Source organism: Schistocerca cancellata, chromosome 4 (assembly GCF_023864275.1).
Source record: "Schistocerca cancellata isolate TAMUIC-IGC-003103 chromosome 4, iqSchCanc2.1, whole genome shotgun sequence".
Lineage (NCBI taxonomy): Eukaryota > Metazoa > Arthropoda > Insecta > Orthoptera > Acrididae > Schistocerca > Schistocerca cancellata.
Window position 1 is genome coordinate 14,572,664 of NC_064629.1, and position 17,193 is coordinate 14,589,856.

Here is a 17,193-nt window from a genome sequence, read left to right on the forward strand (position 1 = left end):
AAAGTATTGTTGCGTTGTATTTCTAAACAACACAGGCACTGTAGTATCGTAGTATATTTTTTTGTGTGCCGCATGCAACCTCCCTGAGTTTGTCGGCCGGCCGGAGTGGCCGTGCGGTTCTAGGCGCTACAGTCTGGAACCGCGAGACCGCTACGGTCGCAGGTTCGAATCCTGCCTCGGGCATGGCTGTGTGTGATGTCCTTAGGTTAGTTAGGTTTAAGTAGTTCTAAGTTCTAGGGGAATTATGACCTCATAAGTTGAGTCCCATAGTGCTCAGAGCCATTTGAACCACTTGAGTTTGTCGGTTTAAGTAATGAATAAGAAATATATAAGAGAATTGTAGAGACTGCCTACTGTTAAACTTCCGAAGAAGTGCACATGTAGAGAGTTTAGATACTGGCGCTTGGGTAGAGTTGACACCCAAGCTGATCTTCCTTCTTTTTCTGAATCGTCAGTTTTCAGAAAGGAGTAGCACTTGCAACCTACGTCCCAATCTCAGTTTTCTTACACAGTTTTTACCCTCTGCAGCTCCGTCTATTACCACGGAAGTACTTTCTTAACAGAAAATGTGTGTGAATTTCTAAGGGACCAAACTGCTGAAGTCATCGGTCCCTAGACTTACACACTACTTAAACTAAGTTATGGTAATAATAACACACACACCCATACCTGAGGGAGGACTCGAACCTCCGGCGGAAGGGACCGCGCAATTAATGACATAGAGCCTCTATCCACGCGGCCACCCCGCGTGGTTCTTAACTGATATACTACCATCGTGTCCCTTCCTCTTGTCAGTGTTTTCATATATTCCTGATTCGGCGGAGAATGCGCTCATTCCTTTCCATATCAGTACCCCTAATTTTCAACGTTCTTCTGTACCATCACATTTCAGATGCTTCTATTCTCTTCTGTTCCAGTTTTCTCACAGTCCACGTTTCACTACCATGCAATGCTGTACTTCAAACGTACTTTTGATGTCCTGCAGGCTCCATCCGTGATGGTTTATTTTGCTGACTAGGTATCTCAATTCCTTAATTTCATCCGCTTCATGATCACCAATCTTGACGTCAAGTTTCTCACTGTTCTCGCTACTGTTACTTCTCGTTACTTTTGTCTTTCTTCGATTTACCCTTAGTCCACGTTCTGTACTCATTAGAGTGTTCATTCCATTCAGCAGACCCTGTAACTCTTCTTCATTGTCACTGAGGACAGTTATGTCATCAGTGAGTCTTTTCATTGGTATCCCTTCACTTTGAACTTTAATTACACTCTTGAATCTTTCTTTTATTTCCGCCATTGCTTCTTCGATGTATGGAATGAAAAGTAGGGACGAAAGAATACATCTCTGTCTTACACCCTTTCTAATCCGAGCACTTCTTTGTTGGTCTTCCACTCTTATTTTCCCTCTTGACCCTTGTAATTATTGTATATTACCCATCTTTCCCTATACCCTATCCTCTTTTTTCTCATAATTTCCAACGTCTTGCATCATTTTACGCTGTGGAATGCTTTACAATTGTCTGTTCCTCTTTAACGGAGCCCCCAGGGGCTCGGCATTCAGGTGCCGGGTACGGGCTTGGCGACCCCGGGGTACCTGAGCTGGGGACTTGTAAACGCCGCCAGTCCCCTGTCACCGTAAGCTCTGGGCATACTTCAGCGACCACCGTGCGGCGCGGCGGTGGAATGTTATGTGTCCTAGGGAATCGGGATCTTGGCTTGACCGCCCACATCGCGAGGATGGAATAAACCACCATAAACAATTCCTCAATCTCAAGGTGTGCTGTGCGCTGATGAGATGCATGGCTGTTGAGGTGGAACAGTCGTTAGTGGGCAACCTCTGGGAACCTGCCGCACCTTAGTTGTATAAGGCCAACCTAGGTACACGGGGCTCTGTCTAGGTGGACTTCTAGTTACCTAGCTGCTCGTGGGACCGAGACGGATCCTTCGAAATCCTCTTTTCTTCCTCCCAGCGGAAAGGGTGTGCCGCTGGAAGGTTCTAACACCCAGTCTCTTAAGAGGGCTCGTGCAGTCAGTCCCACTGACTCCGGCACTTTTTCGACAAGTCCTGTCTTAGGTAACAGAATGCATTGTGGTAATCCGAATGTGTTTCTGGTTGTGGAAAGTAAGGAGGGTAGTTTCGAGAAGGTTTCGCCCTTCTATATACAAAAGGGTTTGGAGGGAATCTGTGGCTCCTTAAAATTGGTGAAGCGCTTGCGAAATGGGACCTTGCTAGAGGAAACTTCCACTGCCCAGCAAGCAACTAACCTTCAATCTGCTAAATGCCTTGGAGAGTATGCCATAGACACTGGACTGCACAGCACCTTGAACTACAGCAAAGGTGTTGTGACATGCCGGGATCTAGTTGACATTTCCAAGGAAGAACTGCAATGTGAGTGGGCTCCGGAAGGTATTGTTGATGTCCAACATATTATGAAGAGGGATCATGGCAATCTTGTTAAATCCGACTCCTTTATTCTGACCTTCAGTAGCACGAAACTTCCTGAACATGTTAAAGCTAGCTTCCTTCGCCTTAGTGTGAGGCCTTATTTCCCGACCACAGTGCGCTGTTTTAAATGCCAGCGTTTTGGGCATACCACCTTAGGATGTACAGGCGAAGCGACTTGTGGCAACTGTGGTAAGGCTGCTCATGAAGGAGTTGGTTGCTCCTCTCCAGCCAAATGTATCAATTATTCTGGGAATCACCCTGTTTGGAGTAGGGACTGCCGAATATTTTTAGAGGAACGCAAAGTCCAGGAAATACAAACAACCAAGCGTATCCCCTATGGTGAGGCCAAGAAGATCTATGAGTCGATGCAACCTCCCACATTTGCTACATCTTTTGCATCCCTGGTTCAGAAGCCTACTCCAAAAGTCGATGCCTCAACACAGACAGAGGTGGTGAGTGTTGGCACTAATACCTGCAGCTGTCAGTGCACTTGCAACCCAGCCAGTGTTTCAGAGCCAGTAGCCCCTACTCGAAAGGCAGATAAAAGTACAGTGGCAAACTTGGGCCAGCCCCTGGCGCCTCAGACAGCTGAGGATGTTCTGAAGCCCAGTACAGCCATTACCACTCCCGCATCAGCTCCCCCAAAGCCCACCAGACCGCAGAAAGCTCCCGTACAGCAGCAACAGCGGGTCAAATCCCGTGGTAAACCGTCTGACTATGCAGATGTTGTTATACGTGAGGCTTCATCTGACTCTTCCCCAGAGTTGATGGAATACGATGTATGTGTGGGGCAATCATCTCGCCCCACGCCTGCCCCTCCACCTGCTGCGGTCTTCCCGCCCCGTCGGAGAGACAGGATGAAGCTGCTACCCCCATCATAGATTGCTCCCATACTTCAGTGGAACTTGCCAGGGTTCAGGACACATGTGGAGGAACTTCGTCTACTATATCAGGGTAGACCACTGTGTCTATGTCTCCAGGAGACTCATTTCCATCCCTCTTACTCCCCTGAGCTACGAGGTTATACACTCCACAAAAATGACGACCTACGTGGAGAGAGAGCTAGAGGAGGCGTAGGTATTTTCGTCAGGACGGACTACCACTCCTCGCCTCTCTCACTTACGACGACTTCACAGGCCGTCGCTGTGTCCGTGCACGTGCGTCATCCATTGACTGTATGTTCGCTTTACTTGCCCTCACATGATGCACTTGATGAAGCGGCCCTCACCGACCTTCTTACACAGCTTCCCCAGCCATTCATTATTTGTGGTGATTTTAATGCCCACAATGTGCTTTGGGGCTCTGCAATTACCTGTCCCAGGGGTAGAGCAATTGAGAGGCTTCTCCTGCCATCCTGTGCCTACTTGCTCAATGGAGGACAGAGCACTCATTTCTGCACGGCGACTGGGTCGTTCTCTGCCATTTATCTCTCGCTTTGCTCTCCAGCTCTTGCCGCGAGTGCTCATTGGGAGGTGGTCGCTGACTTGCACGGCAGTGATCATTTCCCAATCTGGATTCACCTGCCAGATCGCGTCGGTCCCGAAAGGAGACCACCACGATGGGTGCTCAGTGGAGCTGACTGGACATTTTATAGCCAGTTGGCCCAGTTCGAACACTGTGCGAATGTTGAGGCGTGGGTGGATCATATTACCAAAACGGTCCACCACGCCGCTGCAGCATCCATTCCACAGTCCACAGGCCACCGGAAGAGGCCACCTGTCCCTTGGTGGAGTGCCGAATGCCGCTCTGCAATCAGGACCAGGCGAGCGGCTCTGCGTCGGTTCCAGTGTCAGCCGACTGCTGAGAATCTTGCAGCCTTTCGGGTGGCGAGGACAAGATGTCGCCGCATTATTCGTGAGAGCAATAATAGGTCGTGGCAAAAGTTCCTGAACGCCATTAATCGTTCCACCAAAAGTTCCATTGTCTGGGAGACCATCAGGAGAATTTCTGGCAGAGGAGGGAGGTGCCCCATAGCTGCTGTAATGAATAACGGCACTCTCCACACGGATCCGCGAGACATTGCCCAGACTATGGCAGCGTATTTTGCCACAGTTACTGCGACAACCAGTCAGCATCCAGGTTTCCAGCGCCATAGAGCGGTTGCTGAGAGATGTAGTCTGGACTTCCAGTCCACCTCCCATGAAGTTTACAGCTGCCCATTTTCTGTGTGGGAGCTGGATTCTGCATTGTCTGCAGTTCGTGACACATCCCCTGGTCACGACAGGATCCATTACAGTATGCTATGGCACCTCACAAGGCGCAACAAAGAAATCCTCCTCGCACTTTTTAATGCCATTTGGGCGTTCGGTCACTTTCCTGACGAGTGGCGTGAGGCAGTTTTAATTCCTTTTTTAAAACCTGGGAAAGACTGCACGAGCCCGGGTACCTACCGTAGTGTTGCCCTCACTAGTTGCATGGAGAAGACCTTGGAGCAGATGGTCAACCGCAGCCTTGTCTGGATGTTAGAATCCCGGAAACTCCTTAGTCGCTTTCATTGTGGGTTCAGGTTTCGTTCCACCTTCGACAACCTTGCCCTTCTGGAGGCGGCTATACAACAAGCTTCCCTACGCCGTCTAGGTGTATTTTTCGACATCGAGAAGGCCTACGATATCACTTGGAGGCGTCTCATCCTGGAGCAGCTTCACGAATGGGGTTTTCGTAGTTGTCTTCCTCTTTTTGTTCAGTCTTTCCTCTCGCCACGATATTTTAGATACCGAAATGGTGACGTCCTGTCTGATCGCTTTGAGCACGAGAACAGTGTCCCTCAGGGTAGCGTTTTAAGTGTCTCTCTCTCTTTGCCATCGCTATTAATAGCATTACGTTGCGAGGTGCCGGGGCTAGCAGTGTATTTAACACTCAATTCTTCTAGAATCTACATATGTACATGATGCTCTAAGCCCCCCCATTCTAACTCCAACTTTTGCTGTTCCACAAGGAAAAAAAAAAAAATACGCGAACAGACTCTAATCAACCCTGCCAGTGGAGTACAAGAGAGTTTGGCACCTGCAATAGTTTAATTTGATAAATAAGTTAAATAAACGAAGGTTTCATTAACATAGTGAGGAATGATGGGGTTGCTCTACCGATTAACAGAATGAAAGTTCTGTCCAAAATAACAATATGATTTATTAAGACTAAACATAAATTAATAAACAAAAATACATGAAACATTTACAATACATCAAATTGGCTCAAATTGGATACTCAAACAAACGCTGTGAATGTGAAGTTGTCCCTAAACTAGATTCTGAGGATTATGACGAAGTGCTATGTGCAGCCAATTCCTTGCAACACAAATCTTAGAGAAAACACATAGCCAACCCAACATTAATTGCTGCTACCCAAGACAGAACAAAGTTAGAGAAAAGACGGACAGACGCGCTCTGCTGAGCTCTGATTATCACCTAGGAAAATCCCTATCTGCCGGTACTGCGGACATACATTACCAGACTGTCTTCTTGACTGCCAGGACATGATCTGGCGTACCGGAGCCGATGGCTGGTTGCTTCGACGTCCTCGACCGAAAGGCGAGAGCCGACTACTCCCAAGAGCACCCGTACAAAACCGAAAACAGAACATTCCCGCCCCCACGACAGTGGCTGTGGTTAAACGTTCCAATCAGCAACTCGAAAACCGGCGGAAAATTCCACTCCATTGCCGGAACGCTACCATTACACCAATGGAGATTCTTGGCGCCAATTTCTGCGCTGATTTTGCTACGTCACGGAGCTATGCCCTGAGCAAGCCAATCACAGTTACTATTTTGCAGAAAGCGCGGGAATTTTCCCGCCACAACTGCCTGGGTACACAAGTCATTCCCACGCCTCACTGGTAGCCCGCCAGAAAGTGTTTTCGCTAAGTTTCTGCGAAGTAACGGAACCTCTAGCCCAGCCACTACTTCAGGCCCTGCGGGCGTGCCTCTTGACAATGTCGGCGTCTGGAAAGCATTCACTCGACTCCCTCACACCTGTCGGCTTACCCTTTCAAAGTCAAAGAGCCCTCCTGTCACTGGACCACCCAGGTGATGAGAGACGCTGCGTGGGAAGTCCGCGTGTGAAGGAATAGCAACTTTCCACCGCATGCAATTAGAGAGGAGAATCGTAAGATAGAAATATGAGAGGGGGGCTCATGCCACCTCTCAACGTCCATAGTGTAAAGTCCTGTCCAGTGTTCCTTGTTTGTGGATAATTTCTCTTTGTTTTGCTCTTCTTCAAGCCTTGCAACGACAACACGTTAGTTGCGACTTACTCTTAGATGTTTGGATGACTGGGCGCAGAAGAGTGGTTTTGAGTTTTCCACTGAGAAGTCTGTATGTGTTCTTTTTCACCGTTCTCGTTAGGTTTTAACCTTTCCTGAGTTGAGGATGAGGGACACTATTCTTACTTTTAAAGACACGGTGAGATTTCTGGGGCTCAATTTTGACTCGAAGCTTACGTGATTACCTCATCTTAAAGACCTGAAACGGCGGTCGCTTCAGGCTTTAAGTATTTTAAAATGTGTTAGCCACAGTACATGGGGAGCTGACAGGACTTGTCTGCTCCAGTTTTACAGGGCGTTTGTGCGATCTCCATACGGTGTATGGGTCTGTGAGGCCTTCTTACTTAAAGATGTTGGACGTTGTGCACCATGAAGGGCTTCGGTTGGCCACTGGGGCATTCCGAACTAGCCCCATACGAAGCCTCTGTGCAAAGGCTGGTGAACCGCCACTTCATATGCGGCGACGGCTACTTACAGTACGCCAGGGGTATAAAACTTTGTCCACACCATACACACCTGCATACCATACCGTTGCTCAGCCTCCTCTGGCACGGTTATGTCACAACCGGCAACGTGCGACGCAGCCCTATGGGATTCGCGCACAGGCTTGCCTCGCTGCGATGTCTATAGCTGGTCTTCGTGTTTTACGTCGCGGTTGGAGCAGATCTCCACCTTGGCTCCTCCGGAGACCCAAACTTATTTTAGATTTGACTACTTTTAAGAAAGATAGCACACCAGATTTTGGATTCCAATCTCTGTTTTTTAACATTTTAGATGTGCATCACGGTTTCACTGTCGTTTACAGTGATTTCTCCAAACAGGAGAATTTCCTTGGCTGTTCTGTGGTGTTCCCTGATCGTGTTACCCGGACTCGCCTCCCTGCTGAATATACCGTTTTCGCAGCGGAGCTCCACGCGATCCTGAAGGCAATGGAGCAGATGAATCGTGTTCAGGGCGATCGATTTCTTCTCTGCTCCGATTCTCTTAGTGCCTTACAATCATTGCGGAACCTGTACCCGACTGAGGAGATAGTCCAGCTGATATATGACCAACTGTACTTGCTCCAACGGCAGGGTAAAGAGGTATCCTTCTGCTGGGTGCCTGGTCATGTAGGAATATGGGGCAATGAACAGGCCGACTGTGCTGCCAAGGAGGCCTGCAGAGAGCGGGATGTGGTCCAGTGTCCTATATCCTTGCAGTCTGTCATCTCTGCACTTCACAGGAAGTGCATGGAGTTGTTGGAGGACGAATGGCTGGCGGTGACGGCCAATAAACTGCGGTTGGTAAAGTCAACCACTCGGCCGTGGCGTTCCTCCTGCCGGTTGCTCAGGCGGGAAGAGGTGGCCCTCACACGTCTTCAGATCGGGCACTGTCCCCTCACACATAGCTTTTTATTACGGCGGGAGGATCCTCCGTTTCGTGATGCTTGTGGTGTGCACATCTCTGTCCGGCACATTTTCAGACTGCATTTTGTACCGTGATGCGAGGGCAGAAGCACAAGTTGATGGGGATCTGCCTTGTGTTTTAGCTAACGATGAGACATGTGTGTCTAGGATTTTTAAGTTTTGTGATGTGTCTGGACTCTGGCCTAAACTATTAGGCTGGAGGTTTCAGTGTATTGCACAGTGGCTGACTCCTCCCTTTTTTCCTTGCGGTCAGCCAGCCACTTCCATCTGCTACATTGTTTTAGCTCCCTCTACCATTTTCTTCTTGTGTTGTCCATGCTTTACTGCTGACGCCCTGCGTCATCCCACGCTTCGGTGTGGGTGAGCACGTAGTTTTCAACGATTGTTCCCCGTGTTTTATGTTCCGTTTTGTATTACTGTTCTGAGTTTTTTTCTTGACACCCGTCTCACTATGTTACTGAACGGCGCTGAAGACCTTGCTGTCGTGCGCCCAAAAACCCCTCTACTACTACTACTACTACTACTACTACTACTCTTTAACGGAACTGACTACTGAACTGTTCGTTATCGCAGCCAACAACAGTCACTTAGAACAGGATGTGTTTGCGCGGTTTCATTCGCACCTGACACATTCCGTCCACAACAGGATACGTCTGAAATGTGTGCCACTTTTCTTTCACCTGACTTAGTACCTCTCTGTAAAGCTGCAGCGCGTCCACAACAAGAGTCCGATAACTTTAAACGGCAGCTGGAAGATTCGTATGTTCCCAACCCCAAGACCTGCATGGTCCACTGTCACTATTCCCACGTTGCCGTCCGAGTGATGGAAACGACATCTGTCGGTGGAATGACGAATAAGCCGTCTGCACGCTGCTTCATCGACAAACTACTGGCAAACTGTGCTGGAGATGATCTGAAGATGAATGCCGAGGGGTTCCTGTGGATCGACATGCTTTACTTTTTGCAGAAAATGCTTTACTTCGTATGCCTAAGGTCGTGCGTACTGGGCATGGAATTGAATTTCATCGTGGCCTTTCTGAAGGAAAGCGCCATCGTCATTTGTTGTGATATGTTTACACTACAATACCACTAGTCACGCGTGTAAACAATGGCCCACTTAACGAGCACTGCACAGAGACCTGCACACGTCCACTTCGCAACACGGCTGAGAGCTGACTGCTCACCTAGATCAAGGGTGAGCTGCTCTTACAGACATGTTATTATGCACATGTCTGGGGATCATACTGACTGCGGGAGTGGCTCAACATCACACACACAGCTCATAGAGACACGTAAAATGTACTGACGGGCATTGTACTTTTGAAAAGTAGCATGAGGGGTTAAAAAAGAGATATGTGTGTGAAATCTTATGGGACTTAACTGCTAAGGTCATCAGTCCCTAAGCGTACACACTACTTAACCTAAATTATCCAAAGGACAAACACACACACTCATGCCCGAGCGAAGACTCGCATCTCCGCCGGGACCAGCCGTACAGTCCATGACTGCAGCGCCCAGACCGCTCGGCTAATCCCGCGCGGCCTTTTGAAAGAGAATTTAAGATACCCATGACATATTATTGTGCTAAAAGATTGTTCTCAATCACTATCAGCTTCGATCTGAAGTCATATCCGTTGGTTTCTCTTACCACAACGACAGGAGTAACACCGCTGTGCATCTCAAAATATTGGAAGAATGGGCCTCTTTCCAGGTCACTGCCATACTCGCTGACGATGGCCAACTGGGGTAGAGCTGAGGCATGACTCATTGGGAACATGTAGCATCATTCATCAGCAGGCGATGCTTCTCAGCACACTGCACTACCCAACATGTTGACGTTTGTGTTGTGTTAACGACAGCCTACGCATGATATGGGGATTACCTAGTCCAGCTTGCTGCTTTCTCATCGGTTGTGTGAGATGACACAGAATGTTGCAGGGACTCCATTACTTATTCTGGAATTTTAGGCACAGATACGAAGGGGTGACGTTGTGCTTGGTACACAATATGGCGATCTTCCCTTGTAATGGTCAGATGAGGTCGACCAGAATCTTGATGACAGGTATGATTGCCCTCACGTTCCCATGCAGTCCAGCACTGGGCCACTGTCACATCTGCACACACTAAAAATCTGGATATCGCATGATTCGATCACCCATCCAAACAGAAGCTCTCTGTCTAGCCCCTTTTAAATGTCAGGCGCTGACAATGCTGTATCACATGAATACACAGCATGACCATGTTCTTCACAGTGATCATCCAACATGTGACGATGTCCACGACCCTTATATACCGTACCAGTCCTGATAATAACGCTAAACACGAACAACACTAATGCACTCTTCTGGCCGTCCGATTTGTCACAGAGAACTGCAGTGTTTACATACACACCGACGATCTGTACTTGTGTGAAGTGACACTGACATCCAGAAACGTCTTCTGGGTTCACTTTTTCCTCAGATACAGTATCTTGTTTCTTCACTTTCCATTTGCAGGGTTACGATGACCACATTTCAAAAGGTAATTTCGTATTTTTCCATACAGATTTGGATATGTCTCAAATTCCTAAGGAACTCATGAAAGCTCGAAAAGGCATCGCTGAACCGTCATTTACGAGCAATTCTTCATGATGCCATCAGATTCCATAGTGCAGTAATTTTTAATAACATGGAACGTTTCATTTATTATCCAGAAATCAATTGAACAAACTACAAAATTTAATTTCTCTTGTTTCCTGTGAAATCGTCAGAGGTTATACTAGCGGAAAATGACAGGTTTAAAAACTTCTCAGACTCTCACTTCAAACACATGTAGTATGTACTGTTATCAGTATGAAGTTTGCATTGGACATATATCTCTCCACTGTACATTACTCTGTCATTTCGCTGATCCTGTTCCGGTGATTTCCAGAATATGAACTCCACTTGAGGAATCCCTTCAACCGTACCCTCAGTCAGGTAGCTCATGGTATTGACTCCGTTCCGAATATTGTTTCGTGCTGACATCTCTAATTCAACTGGAAATGGAAGCTGATAGACTATCAAAGGGTTCCATTTGCTCTGTAGTCAATGTTTTATGACACGCAGGTTTAATGCACATTGTCTCTGACACACACACAAACGTGTAGCAATGTAATATTTCTGTAAGTGTTATGCTATGAGATCAAGACGCTTCTGTGTTCGATTGTATTGTTTATAAAACAGGCCCATTTGGGCGTGATTGCGATCTTCAGATTACTCAGCTGCTGTCACGTTACTGTATAGTTTGCTTCTTTGATGTTGGTAGAGCAATAGTAGGTGCTAAACTTTTGCTGGAGCAATTATTTGCGAAATTGTCGACTTATGAAAGTTTATTTTGCAATGACGTTACTTGAGAGCTCTATTGACGATTAACTCGTTGATGTTGATTACCATTTCTTAACTTGTCTTTACATTTCTTTTGATTTGTTCCTTTCACAGACAACATGCATTCCGTCGCAAAGGTTGCACTTCTCTGGTTATGAAATTTAGAAGCTGTGAAAGACTAATGTTTTTGTTACTACGCCGAGGTAAGTGAAACAGAACTTTGCCTGTTATTGCCATATCCACACGAGACAGAATGGCCGATGAAAGGAGCATTACGGGTGATTTATAGATGCCACCAATGAAGTGACAGCTAACTTCAAGAAGTACATAAATTTGCGAATAAAGGAAGATAACTGGGGCGATATATTCTTGGGGCAGTTTTCTGACAGGCGAGTTGCGTGCCGGACGAGCAGCGAGCAGGGAGCAGGGAACGGGGTATATTTATCACTGCGCCCGCCATTTAGGCTGAGTTATGGCGGCGCAGCCAGCTGGCAGTCGGCGAAGCGGCGCAGGTGGTGGGGGAGGAGGAGGAAGAAGAGAGGGTGGGGGAGGCACGTGACGTCACACCTCGCAGTGGCCACTTTGTCTGAACACTGGAAACGTGCGGGGTATATACGTGACGGAGTCTATAGTAACTAATGCCATGAACTTGGCAGCGTTAACACAGCCAACAAATATATATGTTTACCCAACTTCACTGATTATTACTTCATTTAATGGTTATAACAATAAAATGTAGTTCTCCTTCCGGTGGCTTTACAACCCTCGGTGAATCTTAGCATCTGCAACAAATTTCCTCCATCTTGGCAACTCCTTTGCCATCCTTTAAATCGTTTTATATCTTCCTAGACATCGTCTAACCATCGCTTTCGTGTCTTTCTTCTCTGTCTTCTTCCAGTTGGCATATGTTCAAAAACCATTTTTAGCATTATTCTAGTATCAATACTGAGAACATGAGGAATTCTGGCGTTTCTCTCACTTTTTATTAACCGTACAGCTCTTTTCATAAGGTCGTCCAATTTTGAATTTGTTCTAGAGTCCCATACACAATTATTATCCTGAACTGACTCATAGATGTCGCACACCATCCTGTGTTCAATTTTCTTCAGCTGCTGCTAGTCAGAACTCATTAACATCCAGGTTTCACATCCTTGTGCATTTTCAGTTTAATATGTCTGTTTAATACCCTCACGGCTAGTGTTACGACAACGTCCCTCCATCCAAACTTCACAACACGTAATGAGGTGGGCAAAGTAGCTGTATATGATATTCTGCCACAGAGGTCAGAGTATTGCTCAACTGTTTGGTGCTAGACAGAGTGAGCTAAATTTGATTGTGCTGTGGCCCAATGCTGTGCCGTATTGGTCACTTACATGATTCGAACTGGTGCCCAGTCAGAGCAAAGCTAACGAGACCCATTTTAAATTCTCGACGCTCAGACCGTAGCAGTACCTTGTCATACACTGAGACATAATCTAATCCAGCTGCTGGTCCCATGTGGGCAACTCAGCTTTGTCTATATCTAGCCACTGGTCTATGATCCACTGTTACACCTGATGATCCTAGGGCTTGAGCCAGTGGTATCAAGTGTGGACCACCACCAGGGTGACGTATGCAGTCTCTGGGCGTCTCCAAAAGGACATGGTTCAGGACCAACACTTCAGAATACTGTCTGTGCATCAGTGTGTCAAGCGCTGGAGTGGCCGGTTGTCCTGCACATACGCCTGTTGCCTGCCGAGTGCCTGACGTCAGCCTCATGTCACACCAGCAGCAGTCACATTCCTGACACAGCTCTTCTGCCATGTCCCTGTGCTGTCATGACCAAACCTGCCACTGTATATTGAGGTTCAGAGGCATCTGGAGCCTGGAGCTCTTTGCACACTACCGAGTTGCCGAAATCAACTTCTGTTCGAGCGTATCACTGAATAAAGAATATTATTACTAAGTGGCCTCTTCTGATTACATTGCTGCCAGGAAGCCTAGAGTGTATAACCCATCGACCTGCATGTGCCATCCTGAGATGACCATCCTCGCATTAACTGTGTCTACATCCACAGTCCCATTATACCAGTAACCTGTTAGAACTGTGGAACCATAAATTAATTGCTCAAGATAACATATTTTATTTTAGTTTACAGAGAAATACACAGAAATCGTTCCGTTCATATTAGATCTCATATATTCAGAGTTCTGCACACGTTAAAATTTCCAGTAAGCTGCTGATAATTTCTTCGGACTCTTATTTTCATTTCTGTTGAACGTCACGTGCTTCGTCTTCATTTTGTTGATAGCAAATTCCTAAGGCTGTGTGGCTTACTTCAGCTAACTCTGTTCTTTAGTAAACACCTTATCCTAATAACAAGTGCTACATCCTTGACATACGCACATATTTGAGTAGATTTGGTTGGTATATAATATGATGTTTCGAATTTACGAACACCTACTTTTGCAACAATATTGAAAAGCGTTGTAGAAATAGTATCTTGTTGTCTGACTCCATTACTGATGCTAAACTCAAGTCAGAAAACAACATGTTATTCCTGATGCTTATAATGTTAACACAAAAAAGGACTGTAGTTCCTTTCATTTCTCAGACGTTTTGTGGAATGATTTTGGTTTATTCAACTCCTTTACTGGTTTTTCAGAAATAAAAATCCAGATTCTTTTTCATATCCTTGATTGTTTTATGCTATGTCAGATTTCTTTCTTTTCCTTCTACTGTACCCATTTTCTCTGTTTAACTCAGTTTGCCACACACATTTAATTTTGAGCATGGGTATTCTTCTTAATTTAGTATGTTATTCTTTACAGAGTTTCTTTCAATTATTTCTGATTTTCAATGCTGTTTATTTCCAGGTCACTTTTTATTTGTTGTGGTCCAGTCTTCCAACACATTTTCCCAGACGAAATTGACTGCTGGTTTTGCGCTTCTTTACTACATAAGTACATCCGGTAAAGCTCAGTCCTTCCTTTGATTCCAGCATTTTCTAAATACTTTAGTACACTTTCAAATAAAGTCTCATTTTTTCCCATGCTTTATGTATATTGTGTGCATATTACACTCCTGGAAATTGAAATAAGAACACCGTGAATTCATTGTCCCAGGAAGGGGAAACTTTATTGACACATTCCTGGGGTCAGATACATCACATGATCACACTGACAGAACCACAGGCACATAGACACAGGCAACAGAGCATGCACAATGTCGGCACTAGTACAGTGTATATCCACCTTTCGCAGCAATGCAGGCTGCTATTCTCCCATGGAGACGATCGTAGAGATGCTGGATGTAGTCCTGTGGAACGGCTTGCCATGCCATTTCCACCTGGCGCCTCAGTTGGACCAGCGTTCGTGCTGGACGTGCAGACCGCGTGAGACGACGCTTCATCCAGTCCCAAACATGCTCAATGGGGGACAGATTCGGAGATCTTGCTGGCCAGGGTAGTTGACTTACACCTTCTAGAGCACGTTGGGTGGCACGGGATACATGCGGACGTGCATTGTTCTGTTGGAACAGCAAGTTCCCTTGCCGGTCTAGGAATGGTAGAACGATGGGTTCGATGACGGTTTGGATGTACCGTGCACTATTCAGTGTCCCCTCGACGATCACCAGTGGTGTACAGCCAGTGTAGGAGATCGCTCCCCACACCATGATGCCGGGTGTTGGCCCTGCGTGCTTCGGTCGTATGCAGTCCTGATTGTGGCGCTCACCTGCACGGCGCCAAACACGCATACGACCATCATTGGCACCAAGGCAGAAGCGACTCTCATCGCTGAAGACGACACGTCTCCATTCGTCCCTCCATTCACGCCTGTCGCGACACCACTGGAGGCGTGCTGCACGATGTTGGGGCGTGAGCGGAAGACGGCCTAACGGTGTGCGGGACCGTAGCCCAGCTTCATGGAGACGGTTGCGAATGGTCCTCGCCGATACCCCAGGAGCAACAGTGTCCCTAATTTGCTGGGAAGTGGTGGTGCGGTTCCCTACGGCACTGCGTAGGATCCTACGGTCTTGGCGTGCATCCGTGCGTCGCTGCGGTCCGGTCCCAGGTCGACGGGCACGTGCACCTTCCACCGACCACTGGCGACAACATCGATGTACTGTGGAGACCTCACGCCCCACGTGTTGAGCAATTCGGCGGTACGTCCACCCGGCCTCCCGCATGCCCACTATACGCCCTCGCTCAAAGTCCGTCAACTGCACATACGGTTCACGTCCACGCTGTCGCGGCATGCTACCAGTGTTAAAGACTGCGATGGAGCTCCGTATGCCACGGCAAACTGGCTGACACTGACGGCGGCGGTGCACAAATGCTGCGCAGCTAGCGCCATTCGACGGCCAACACCGCGGTTCCTGGTGTGTCCGCTGTGCCGTGCGTGTGATCATTGCTTGTACAGCCCTCTCGCAGTGTCCGGAGCAAGTATGGTGGGTCTGACACACCGGTGTCAAAGTGTTCTTTTTTCCATTTCCTGGAGTGTATTTCTTAGAGTCCTTCTTTTCTGCGTGTGTAATTCAATGTTCATTATTTTTATTCATATAAATGATCTGTACTACCTTCTGTAGTGTAACCCATAGTTTTGTAATTTTAGAAATGTTTTAGTTACTGCAGATATTCAAAGTTGGAACTTGGTGCCTTTTTCCTATTTTTGATCTTCCTGTTACACTTTCTTACGTAATTTTCCCAAGATACATTAAACATTCTTTTCCTTTTTACTATTTACGTATTTCATCTCTTATGGCGCATTTTTTAAATGTATTATTAACTTTGTTTTCTTCCATTAGAAATTCCTTACATTGAAGACTTACTTGTTGCTTTATTATATTTTTTCCTTACATTTCCTCTTTTTATTTTAGTTACAGATAGCTTATATATTTATAGAAAATGCAAAACAGTTTCTTTTGAATATTGTTGATTGGTTGTGTTCACATTTGAGAACTGCTTTTCTTCTTAATATTTTGGTGACACTTTTTAATTACTTGTTCAAGCAGTCTTCATGTATCTGTCTATAACATCCAATAATGAAAAATCGAAGAACCAGTATGTCTTCCCATATTTTCTAGTATATTCTCGATGTGAGCAATGGAAAACTATTACCACACGATTAATATTCTCCGTTAAGCCAGTATCCAAATTGACGACCGACAGCCTCAATGCTAATATTGCGAAACATCTGCTGTGACATCGTGTGGTGTGTTAGTGGTAGGTATACCGCTATCGTTTACAAACCGCCTCTCCAACTCATGTTGGGAGGTGTTTGTGAGTAAGGATCAGCTATGGTTGCCCATAATTTCGAGAGAAGTCTGTAGGAGGAACTTATACGTTTCTTGGCGCTTCTTGGAACGTACGCTCCCGAAATTTTAACGGTAAATTTTACCGTGATGCAGTCTTCATTTCTCGTAACGTCTGCCTTCTGACTCTGATGAACATTTCCGATCTGTCTCGCTCCTCCTTAACAAACACGTAACGAAACGAGCTGCTCTCCTATATTCTCTATCTGCTCCACCTACTAAGGATACCAGATCAACGAGTAATCGTTAAGAAACTGTCCAGCTAATGATTTTTAAACCTCTTCTTTCCTGGATGAATTAAATTTCTTTAGGATTATTGTAATGAACCGGAAAAGTATATACAGAGGGTAAAATTTTGTAAGAAAATTTTGTATTGAACCAGAGATGGTCAAATTTACACTCCTGGAAATTGAAATAAGAACACCGTGAATTCATTGTCCCAGGAAG